Genomic DNA, 12,641 nt, shown 5'->3' with positions numbered 1-12,641 from the left:
GAAATGAGAATGTTCTCATATTAACTGCAGTGGTGAATGCATGAACTCTGCATTTATACCAACAGCCATTGATTGCACACTTAGAAAGGATTTGTATGGTATGTGAATAAACCTGTTAAAAAATAATGGAGGAGGAGTAAGGGGTATGAGATGTTTTGGGTTTTCTTTTTTCTTTTTATTTCTTTTTTGAAGTAATCAAAATGTTTTAAAATTGATTGTGGTGATGAATGCACAACGTAAGTGATGATGCTGTGAGCCACTGATTGCATACTTTGGATAGATTTTATGGTGTTTGAATATATATCAATAAAATTGCATTTAAAAAAAGAACATTTGTGATTCATGGGAGGAGGTCAAAATATCAACATTATGAGTTTGGAAGAAGGTGATTCCAGCCTTCATGGATGACTTTGGGGCTGAAGGCTTCAGTGGAGGAAGTAACTTAACAACGTGTGGAAACAGGAAGAGAACAGGAAGTAGAGCCTGGATGCGCCACTGAATGCTGCGGTCTCACGACAAAACTGCAACAGGTGAGGAGTTACTTCTCATAGGTGAGCAAAGAGAGTGGTTTCTTGAGATGGAATCTACTCCTGGTGAAGAGGATTATTAAAGTGACAACAAAGGATTTAGAAAATGACATCAACTTAGCTGATGAAGCAGTGGCAGGGTTTTAGAGGATTGACTCCGATTTTGAAATGCTATCAAAGAGCATCACACACCAGATAGAAATCTCTCGTGCAGAGTCAATCAGTGCAACAGGCTTGCTGTCTTACTTTAAGAAATCGCCACAGCCACCACCACTTTCAGAAGCCACCACCCTCATCAGCCAGCAGCCACCTGCATGGAGGCAGGACCCTCCACCAGCAGAAAGAATTGGATTCTCTGAAGGTTCAGGCGATGGTTAGCTTTTTGTTTTAGCAATCAAGTATTTTTAAATTTAAATATATATATATATATTCTTCTTTCTTTGAGATTTCTTCTCTGACTTATGTTTTATTTAGAAAATGAGTACTTCTCACTTTCAAAACATATGGGGGAATATCTTGTTAGTGTTTTGTTATTGATTTCTAGCCCAATTACATTATGATCCAAGAACATAATCGGGGTGGTTACATTCTTCTGAAATACACTGAGAGTTGCTTTATGGGCTAAATAAGATTGATTTTGTCAACGCAGCACACGTACTTGAAACTAATGTATCTTCTACAGCTAGGTGCAATGATATATGTAAACATAAACAAATAAATATATTAATGGTTCAGACGTTTTGATGTTCAAATCTTCCTGATTTTTTTCTGCTTCTATTAGTTGCTGCGAGAGGGGTGTTAAAATCTCCCATTTTGCACGTCTGTCTTGTTTCCCCTTGCAGTTCCACCACCGTTTGCTTTTCGATTTGTAGTTAAGAACGGCCATGTGAAACCTCTGGATTTCCGGAAAGCAGCGGCAGAGAGAGGGGATGTGATTGAGAAGGGCCAGAAATCACAAGGTTCACGAAAGGGACACAGGGCACATGCGGTTGGGGACGGCGCGTGATGGGGGGACCAGCTAGGGGAAGGGGGCGCCTAAGCTTGGGGCCGCGCGGGGGTCACATGTCATAGGTATAAAGCATTCTGGTTGCCAAGGTAACGATCTACCCGGAGAGAAAACACGGAGGAAGAGAGAGCCCTCGTCCTTCTCCAACGGCTCCTGAGAGTCCACTTCACTGCGCCTCTAGCCCCAGCTCCGCGCCCACCCCCAGTTCCTGGCCCCGCCCGGCTCCTCCTGCCAGGCCCCCGGCGCCCCCAGGGGCAACGACATGGAGGGGGCTGGGCTGCTCCTCTGGCTTCTCCTGCTGGGGTCTCCCGGTCCCCCAACCCACCCAACCGCGAGCGTGAGTAGAGCTGAGAGGTGTCGTGCTTTCTTCCTTTTTATTGGGCTGTTTCACACTGTGGTTTGAACAGCTTTTTCTTGTGGTCTCTGAAAGGGGATTCCTCCTCCCTAGAGACCCAGGACCTGAGCGTGTCTTTCCCAGCCGGGACCCGGGACGGGCTCTGGCCGCTGCTGCCCACAGGGGGTTTTGAGTCTGGCTGACCCTGCTCCACTCATCCACAGGAAAGGCTGAGATGGTGGAAACGCCAAATAGTAACTCTACCTTCAAAAAGTCAAGAGCTGTGGGTGTACTGAGTGTTCTTGCATTGTAGGTTTTGAATGGGGGAATTTATGATACCTGAATTATCTCCATGAAGTTGTTTATAAAAAAGGTGTGGGGCTCTTACTTTAGGATTCACTTGTCCCTGTCTTTCTCAGAGCTCTGAGAAAGAGCCTGCTTCAAGCTTTGCAAATAAGTGTCCGACCCGTGCGCACTTCCATTTCCCCCCAAGTCCATTTTCATATTCATGGAAGCTTGGCAGCCCAGGGAAAGGTGGTGCCCAATCAGTGCTGCCATTCCCAGTCTGTTAACAAAGCAAAATGTCATCTGCGATCTATGCTATCATGTTCTCCCAAGGCTTTAACAACTTCTGGCTCATCCCTCTTTCCTGCCGCTCCCCGAGGTGGCTCCCAGGGGCTCTGTTTCCCACCAGTTCCATGGAAGCTCCGAGAAGCCCATGAGACCTGGAAACCCATGGCTGCACCCTGCTGGGATGTTTATAACGAATGTGTGGACTCATCAGGAGGGATGTGACTGGAGGCAGAGGAGTCACTGTCCTTTCCTTTGTGAAAGGTGTCTTGGGGGACTCCTGATTTACCCCAAACAGGAAGGACCCTTAACATCCTTAGGATGGTTCAAGTACAAGATGGTCCAACTGCCAACGTTTTCACCCTCACTCTCATTAACAAACAAGCCCCCCACCCCCACCCCCAGAAGAGAGGGGAAGAGACAGGGGCAGGAGACAAACCCCTAGTAATAAGTAGACCTATTGAGGCAATATTCTACCTGGTTTTCAAATCTAGGGAGTAACTCCTTATGAGGCATGGTATATAAAAGGGAACGCATGCATCTGATGGGGCTTCCAGAGCTGAAGGTGTGTTACTCTTAAAATTACTTTAAGATTATGGGACCACTGGCATCACCCTGAATATAAAAAGAAAGTTAATGTCACCCATGTTGCAGTGCCAAAGATTAAACAAAGGAAAATATCTGCTTTTCTTCATACACTTCCAATTTCTTTGCTTTTTCAGATTCACCCAGATTTTCCTCAAAAGAAAATAAGTATTCGCCCTGTCTCTTCTCTCACTGTCAAGCCTGGAACACTAGGGAATTAAAAATTCTCCCCAGTTGACTTTCCAAATGATGGTTTCTGTGGTTTAGATTTCATTGTGCGTTTTTTTTTTTATTTCTTAAGTTTTCCGCTATCAACTCTCAGAACCGCTGTTTTTAGTGGTACATTGTGCTCTCATCGGGCTAGCGGTTCACTTGATACCTGCGTCCTGACAGTTGCCAGATGTAACATGAATGCCCATTGTGCAGGATGTTTCTCCAATTAAGGCCAGGGATCTTTATCCTTTTAATGCATTTGTTCTGCATCTTTAACGATTGCACTGAGAGCTAAGCTCCCTCCAGACAGCGGCTGCTCAGAGTAGTGGGAGTTTCCCCAGAGGACACATTTTACCCCCTCAGCTGTGAAGGCTGAAGATGAAAGTGCTGTAGGGTCCAGAGGTTATTTTCTAGACAGGTTTCAATGTGCAGGAAACTGTAGTTTAGTGTATCGATTGGTAGAATGAAGACTCAAATTTATTTCCAACTAAAACACTTGTAAAGTCCAGTTTTGTATAAATTATATGTTTCTTTTTTTGTGCGTGGTGAGCTTACTTCCAGAAACTTTGTATTCTTTTTACATAAAATTTTCTTGGTTACTATTGATTGTGTTAGGTGCAATACTATGTAATATAAAGCTGAATTCTAGCTAGTGGTTATTTGAAATTGTGTTTTGCACTAGATACGATTCTCATAGTTTCGAATATAATACACAAGATTCCTCTGCCAGCAAATCTATGTACTGATTTATATGCCCTGATTTAGAGAGAAAATGGGTGTGGAAAGAAATCTTCAATGGTTTTAGATTCTTGGGCTTAACAATAAATATTCAGTCCCAAATTTTTATTGGAATAATACCAGTATAATAGCAGTTGCTTTTCTGTCAGTTATATCCATTCTGTAAATAAATAAATATATAAAATTTGAAACTTTAATATAGAATTTTGATTGCTGTTTTGTCACATTCATTCATACAGGTTGAACGTGTTTTTGGAAATTTTACAAAGGATTTGATTCAAGTATTTCATGGATATTTAAAACAAGATCTGTGCTTCCCACGCAATGTAAGTTTGGATGTTTTTGGCTATTTTATATTGACTTATAAATCCATAAGTTAAATTTTTAACTATTTTTTTAAATACTTGAATTTTTTGCCAAGAAAGTAAAGAAAAACTTATAGAATGTCTTTCAGATTACTTTTCTAAATCTTGATTGAGTTGCTTGATAGATAATAAACAACACCTATTTAATGTATATAAATGGTTTGATTTTTGACATAGGTATACAACCCTGAACCCATCAGACGATCAAGATGGTAATTATATCCAACAAACTGAAAAGTTCCTTCATGCTCCTTGTAATCCATCTTTCCAACCTCTCTCCCCATTGAACCACCACTCCCTTCAACCACTGATCTTCAGTTTATAGGGTTATTTGTCATGGAAGCCTATAGGATGCATATTTTTGCTCTGGATTCTTACGTCAGAACAATCACTTTGAGATTTATCCATGTTATTTTGTATATTCATAGGTTGTTCCTTTTCCTTGATAAATAGAATTCTTTTGTGGAACATACTACAATTTTTTTTTTTTTTTTTTATCTTTTACCTAAACAAAATAAAGAGATCTGGGGCAGGTTTTAACTCTTTTGTCATGGCTGGAATGTAGCACCTCTGTGAGACTGTTTCAGCATATACTTGCATTTTGCAACTCAGCGCTGAATTAGTTGGGAAAATCCCCAATTAGGATTGCACCTAAAAGTGTTCAAACAGGCCTTTAATAACAATTATTTTTTGGAACTCTGGTTCAAAAGAACAATGACTGGCATGTGCCAGTTGGGTTTTGTTAATGATCCCTAGCATTTTATTATGAAAATTTTCAATCAGATAGCACCATTAATTCATTAACATTTTACTAAACTTGACTTATCTCTTATCTTTCCATCCATTTATCCAGTCATCCATCCACCTTATTTCTGGTGCATTTTCAAGTAAATTGCTGACATCAGTATCACTCCTCCTACATGACAGCATGTCTGTTATTAACTAGAGCTATATATTTATTTACAGAATTTTTAAATGTAAAATTAATATTGAGCAAAATATGTAAAACTTAAGACCAGTACATATGGCAGCATAATCCAAACTCCGTTCAAGATGTGGAATAGTACTATCACCTTAGAAAGTGCCCTCACTCTCTTATCCAGCCAATCCCTGCATTAATAAGTTAATTCTGCTTGTTGCAGAATTTCAAATAAATAGATGCCTACCCTTTGTCCTCATTTGCATCTGTCATCTTCTGCTCAGAATAGTGTTTCTGAGATTCATTCATGTTGTTGCCTGGATCAGTAATTCATCCCTTCCCCTTCTTGAGTCCTGTCCTGTTGAATGAAAATATCTCTGCTTAAGGCACTGTCTTTAAGGAAACATTTAGAATTCCAGTGTCAAGTTGAAAAAAAAAACAAAACAGTTACATTCTGAGTAATCTATCTAGATCAGTTATCAGGATTGCATACATTATTTCATTCACATCAGAGTGTAATGAATTAAAATCAAGGATCTTAGAGAAATCTCACATTATTAGTGTCATCTTCATTATCACCACTTATGTTCTACTTAAATTCTAATTTCTCAATAAATTCATCTCGCTAATGCATTTTTAAATTCATTGCCCTGTGCTCATCTCTAAGTGATAAAAATTAATTTAGCCGAGTATGATTCTTAGGACTACAGCTCAGCCTTAGAGCCGGGAGTGGGTAGAGCCCATGGTGAACTGGAAATTGTTCTCTAAAGGAAACACACACACACACACACACACGCACACTAACAACACTGCGGAGCCCGCGGGCAACATGAGGCGCCCACTCCCAGTCTATGTTGGAACCCTGGAACCCAGTGGAGCTTTTGGAGGGTTGTGGTTACTTCTCGATGGCTGGTTTAGGGTTTCTGTGGTGGATTTTCTTGTGATTGCTATATTACAGATTCTCTGAGGCTCCTCATTATTTCTAATACTATTATTCCAGTCTGCTGAATATCTGCCTGATGCTTTTCGACCCGGTCCTGATTTATACGGAATTCCACAGAAGCCTGTCATTATTGCTGCCTATGTGGGAATTGCTTTATTTGTCATTTTCATCTGGAAGTGCGTCCTTCCTGTGAGTATACTGAAGAGCCTTATAGGCATACATGGACTCCTAAATAAGCAGAAAATTCTGTATCCTTTTATCTGTTTATTTTTTATTTGCTTTTAGATTACTAATGTGAACAAAAATTAATGTTTGAAATGGAAGTTAACCTTGTAAAATGACCTAATCTTTTAAATAAGAACTTAGTGGACAAGTATATAATCTTTTAAAAAGCAGTTTTATTGAGATAGATTTTACTGAGATATATTCACACACCAAACAATCCAGTGAAAGTATTCAATCAGTGGCTCACAGAATCATCATATAGTTGTGCATCACAATCAATTTTAGAACATTTTCATTACTCCAAGAGAAACAGATAAAAATAAAAAAGAACATTCGAAATATCCCATACCCCTTATCTGCCCCCATTATTTATTTATTTATTTATTTTTGTCTTTATTTTCTTACTTATCTACCCATATTCTGGATAAAGGGAGTCAGTCATAAGGCTTTCACAATCGCATAGTCACATGATAAAAGCTATATAATTATACAATCATCTTCAAGAATGAAGGCTATTGGATTACAGTTCAACAGTTTCAGGTATTTCCTTCTAGCTATCCTAATACACAAGAAACTAAAAAGGAATATGTATATAATGCATAAGAATAATCTTCAGAATGACCTCTCAACTCTATTTGAAATCTCTTAGCTACTGAAGCTCTGTTTTATTTTCATTTCTTTTTCCCTTTTTGGTCAAGAAGGCATTCTCAAACCCATGATGCCAGGGCCACGCTCATCCCTGGGAGTCATGTACCACGTTGCCAGGGAGATTTACATTCCTGGAAGTCATGTTCCACATAGTGGGGAGGGAAGTGAGTTTATTTGCAGAGTTAACTGAGAGAGAGAGAGGCACATCTGAGCAACAAAAAGACGTTTTCTGGTGGTGACTTTTAGGTCATCATTATAAGTAAGCTTAGCTTCTCCTTTGCAGGAATAAGTTTCCCAAGATCAAGTGTCTGACATTAAATTGGGAGCTCCTAATGCTTGCAAGAATATCAGGATTTCCCGAGGTGGGGGAGTTTAATATGCCCACATTTTCCCCCAGTCCCTCAAGGGGCCTTTGCAAATATTTCTTTATTTTCTGCCCAAAATAATCTGGGACATATTGGGGGATTACATTAGCCTGTACAGAATAATAAAGTCTCATTCCCTAGTCTTAGTCCCATGTAGTTATGTTGTTTAGATAAACTGACCACATAGGTTAAATTAGTGTGCTACAGAATATATAAATTTTGTACCAAATAAACATCTCTCCCTTTGGTCTCACAGAGAAGTTGAAGTTTTAAACTACAGTTAATCTCATCCATTGCCCTGTATTCTGATTTACCTTAGCCCTAACTAAGTCTAAAGTTTCAGTTATATCTCTAATTGAAGTCTGATCTCTTTTTCAGCTTCTTTAACAGTTGCTGTATGGGGTAATGCTGACTTTCAGACCTGCAGAATTCTAACTCTGAGTCTTAGGTGTCACACAGATACCCAAAGTTCCAAGGAACTACAGAATATACACAAAGAGCTCAGCATCTCAGGATTTAGAAATAACAGTTAAAACTCAGGAATAGATGTGACTGCTGTAAGAGCTTACAGTCTAGGAAACTTTACAATAAGTCTTAATGAACCTTCTTTTCTCCTTAATTGTTGATTGCCCAATCTGTGCCCATGTTCTATCCCCTGATAACTATGCTTTTAAATTCAATTCTCAGCATTTGCTTATTATACTTAATTTATATTTGTGAGGCTTACAAAATTTGTCCTCTTATTTCTGCTTATTTCACTCAATATAATGTCCTCAAGTTTCATTTATCTAATTGTATGCCCCACAACTTCATTCCTTCTTGCAGCTTCTCAGTATTCCATTGTATGTGTACACCACAGTTGGCCCTTCCATTCATCCACTGAAGTACCCTTAGGCCACCTCCATCCATTTCAAATCATGAATAATGCCACCATAAACACCATTGTACAATGTCTATTCATGTCTCTGCTTTCAGTTCTTCTCCAGAACTTGATTCTGTTTAGTTTTTTTTTAATTTTTTTAAATTGACAAGCCAAAACAACATACAAATACAAACATTCTTAACATGCAAATATTCCATACATGGTGTTCAATCAGTGGCTCACAATATCATCACACAGTAGTATATTCATCACCATAATCATTTTTTAGAACACTTGTGTCACTCCAGAAAATGAAATAAAAAGGAAAAAGAAAAAACTCATATGTACCATACCTCTTACCCCTCACTCTCATTGACCATTAGAATTTCCATTCACCCAAAATATTTTAACCTTTGTTTGCTCTGTTTTTTTCTATACCCCTTACCACTCCCTTTCGTTGATCACTAGTAATTCAGTCTACTCAATTTGTTTTAACGTTTGTTCCCCCTATTATTTATTTATTTTAAATCCATAGTTTTTACTCATCTGTCCATACCATAGATAAAAGGAGCATCAGACACAAGATTTTCATAATCACATAGTCACATTGTGAAAGCTGTATCACTAAACATTCATCTTCAGGAAAAACGGCTACTGGAACACAGTGCTAGTTTCAGGCACTTCCCTCTAGCCTCTCTAATATATCTTAAACTGAAAAGGGGATATCTATATAATGCATAAGAATAACCTCCAGGATAACCTCTTGACTCAGTTTGAAATCTCTCAGCCACTGATACTTTATTTTGTCTCATTTCTCTCTTCCCTCTTTTGGTTGAGAAGATTTTCTCAATCCCTTGATGCTGAGTCCCAGCTCCTTCTAGGATTTCTGTCCCACGTTGCCAGGGAGGTTTACACCTCTGGGAGTCACATCCCATGTAGAGAGGGTGAGGACAGTGAGTTTGCTTGCCATGTTGGCTGAGAGAGAGAGGCCACATCTGAGCAACAGAAGAGGTTCTCTGGGGGTGACTCTTAGGCCTAATTTTAAGTAGACCTAGCCTATCCTTTGCGGGGATAAGTTTCATATGAACAAACCCCAAGACTGAGGGCTTGGACTATTGATTTGGTTGTCCCCACTGCTTGCGAGAATATCAGGAATTCCCCAAATGGGGAAGTTGAATTTCCCCCCCTTTTCATCATTCCCTCAAGGCGACTTTGCAATTACTTCTTTATTCACTGTTCACATCACTCTGGGATTTACTGAGGCATCACATTGGACAAACCTACAAAATCTCACACCCTATTCAAGGTTTCATGTACTTATGGTATTCAATTAACCTGGCCAAATAAGTTATATTAGGAAATGCACTGGTTAAAATATAAATTTTGTACCAAATAAACATTTTTTGCTTTAGTCTCATGCAGAAGTTGAAGTCTTAAAATATAAATGACCATCTATGTTCAGCACCCTGCAATACTGACATTCCTTTGTTCTTCCTCATGCAGAAACATTTTTTAATTTGTACATTTAGTCACTATCATTGCACACTCTAGGCATTCCTAGATTATACCATCTCAGTCTTTGTCTTCTATCTTTCCTTCTGGTTTCATATGTGCCCCTAGCCCTCCTTTCTCCGTCATTCTCACATTCAGCTTCATTCAGTGTACTTACATTATTGTGTTACAATCACATCATATTGTGCTATCCATTTCTGAATTTTTACAATCAGTCCTGTTGCACAGTCTGTATACCTTCAGCTCCAATTATCCAATATCTATCCTATTTCTATCACCTGATGACCTCTGCTCTTAACTGAAATTCTCCAAGTTTATTATTCATTAATGTTAGTTCATATCAGTGAGACCATACCATATTTGTCCTTTTGTTTCTGGTTTATCTCACTCAGCATAATGTCCTCAAGGTCCATCGACATTATTACATGCTTCATGACTTTATTCTGTCTTACAGCTGCATTAATACTCCATCATATGTATATACCACAGCTTGTTTAGCCACTTGTCTGTTGATGGACACTTGGACTTTTCCATTTCTTGGCAATTGTAAATAATGCTGCTATAAACATTGGTGTGCAAATGTCCATTTGTGTTATTGCCCTCATGTCCTCTGAATAGATACCTAGTGATGGTATTGCTGGATCATATGGTAATTCTATACTTAGCTTCCTGAGGAAACACCAAACTGCCTTCCACAGCGGTTGTACCATTTTACATTCCCACCAACAGTGGATAAGTGTTCTCTTTCTCCACATCCTCTCCAGCACTTGCTCATTTTCTGTTTTATTGATAATGGCCTTTCTGGTGGGTGTGAGATGATATCTCGTTGGGTTTTGATTTGCATTTCCCTAATAGCTAGGCAAGTTGAGCATCTTTTCATGTGCTTTTTAGTCATTTGCATTTCCTCTTCTGAGAAGTGTCTGTTCATGTCTTTTGCCCATTTTGTAATTGGGTTGTTTGTCTTTTTGTTATTGAGTTGAACAATCTCTTTATATATTCTAGATACTAGATCCTTATCTGATATGTCCTGTCCAAATGTCTCCCATTGTGTAGGCTGTCTTTTTACTTTCTTGACAAAGTTCTTTGATGCACAAAAGTGTTTAATGTTGAGGAGTTCCCCTTTATCTATTTCTTTCTTCAATGCTCGTGCTTTGGGTGTAAGATCTAGGAAACTGCCTCCTATTACAAGTTTTATAAGATATTTCCCTACATTTTTTCCTAAAAGTTTTATGGTTTTAGCTGTAATGTTTAGGTCTTTGATCCATTTTGAGGTCATTTTTGTATAGGGTGTGAGATATGGATCCTCTTTCATTCTTTTGCATGTGGATATCAAATTCTTTAGGTACCATTTATTGAAGAGACTGTACTGTCCCAGATGTGTTGGCTTGACTGTATTAAGATCAATTGTCCATAGATGAGAGGGTCTATATCTGAACACTATATTCGATTCCATCGGTCAGTATATCTATCTTTATGCCATACCATGTTGTTTTGACCACTGTAGCTTTGTAATAAAGCCTTAAAATCAGGTAGCATGAGACCTCCAACTTCATTTTTCTTTCTCAGGATATCTTTAGTTATTCAGGGCACCCTGACCTTCCAGATAAATCTGGTTAATCATTTTTTTTTATTTCTACAGAGTAAGTGTTTGGGATTTTAATTCGTAATGCATTGACTCTATAAATCAATTTATGTAGAATTGACATTTTAACTATATTTAGTCTTCCAGTCCATGAGCATAGTATACCCTTCCATTTATTTAGGTCTTCTGTGATTTCTTTTAGCAATTTCTTATAGTTTTCTTTGTATAGGTCTTTTGTATCTTTAGTTAAATTTACTCCTAAATATTTCATTCTTTTGGTTGCAATTGTAAATGGAATTTTTTCTTGATTTCCCCCTCAGATTGCTCATTACTCGTGTATAGAAACACTACAGATTTTTGAGTGTTGATCTTGTAACCTGCTGCTTTGCTGTACTCATTTATTAGCTCTAGTAGTTTTGCTGTGGATTTTTCAGGGTTTTTGACATACAGTATCATATCATCTGCAAACAGTGAGAGTTTTATTTCTTCCTTTCCAATTTTGATGCCTTGTATTTCTTTTTCTTGTCTAAATTGCTCTGGCTAGAACTTCCATCACAATGTTGAATAACAATAGTGAGAGTGGACATCCTTGTTTTGTTCCTGATCTTAGGGGGAAAATTTTCCATTTTTCCCCATTTAGGATGATGTTAGCTGTGGGTTTTTCATATATTCCCTTTATCATGTTGAGGAACATTCCTTCCATTCCTATCCTTTGAAGTGTTTTTAACAAGAAATGATGATGAATTTTGTCAAATGCCTTTTCTGCATTAATCGAGATGATCATGTGTTTTTTCTGCTTTGATTTGTTGATATGGTGTATTACGTTAATTGATTTTCTTATGTTGAACTATCCTTGCATACCTGGGATGAATCTTACTTGGTCATGGTGTATAATTTTTTTAATGTGCTGCTGGATTCAATTTGTAAGAATTCTGTTGAGGATTTTCACATCTATATTCATTAGCGAGATTGGTCTGTAATTTTCTTTTCTTGTAGTATCTTTGTCTGGCTTGGGTATAAGGGTGATTTTTGTGTCATAGAATGAGTTAGGTAGCCTTCCCTCCTCTTCAATATTTTGAAGAGCTTGAGCAGGATTGGTACTAATTCTTTCTTGAATACCTGGTAGAATTCACATATGAAGCCATGTGGTACTGGGTTTTTCTTTTTTTGGGAGCTTCTTAATGATGGATTCAATTCCTTTACTTGTGATTGGGTTATTGATGTCATCTGTTTCTTCTCGAATCAAT

At 38.3% G+C, this 12,641-nt stretch overlaps 1 long non-coding RNA gene across 2 annotated transcripts in view; it reads left to right on the top strand.

Moving 5' to 3' along the window:
* Window positions 1-12,641, top strand: part of LOC143667473 (uncharacterized) — a 79,198-nt gene that overhangs the window by 51,895 nt on the left and 14,662 nt on the right. Inside the window, exons 1-3 of one of the 2 annotated variants that reach the window (XR_013168052.1) lie at window positions 1,633-1,870; window positions 4,213-4,299; window positions 6,258-6,389. This is a non-coding gene — a long non-coding RNA (uncharacterized LOC143667473). Of the gene's footprint in view, window positions 1-1,632; window positions 1,871-4,212; window positions 4,300-6,257; window positions 6,390-12,641 lie in introns of those variants that run through there. The other variant, XR_013168053.1, reaches the window with a different exon arrangement.

The sequence above is a fragment of the Tamandua tetradactyla genome, chromosome 23 (assembly GCF_023851605.1).
Source record: "Tamandua tetradactyla isolate mTamTet1 chromosome 23, mTamTet1.pri, whole genome shotgun sequence".
NCBI classification, from domain to species: Eukaryota; Metazoa; Chordata; class Mammalia; order Pilosa; family Myrmecophagidae; genus Tamandua; species Tamandua tetradactyla.
Note: the sequence above shows the minus strand (reverse complement) of the source record. Positions and strands in the feature narration are given on the sequence as shown.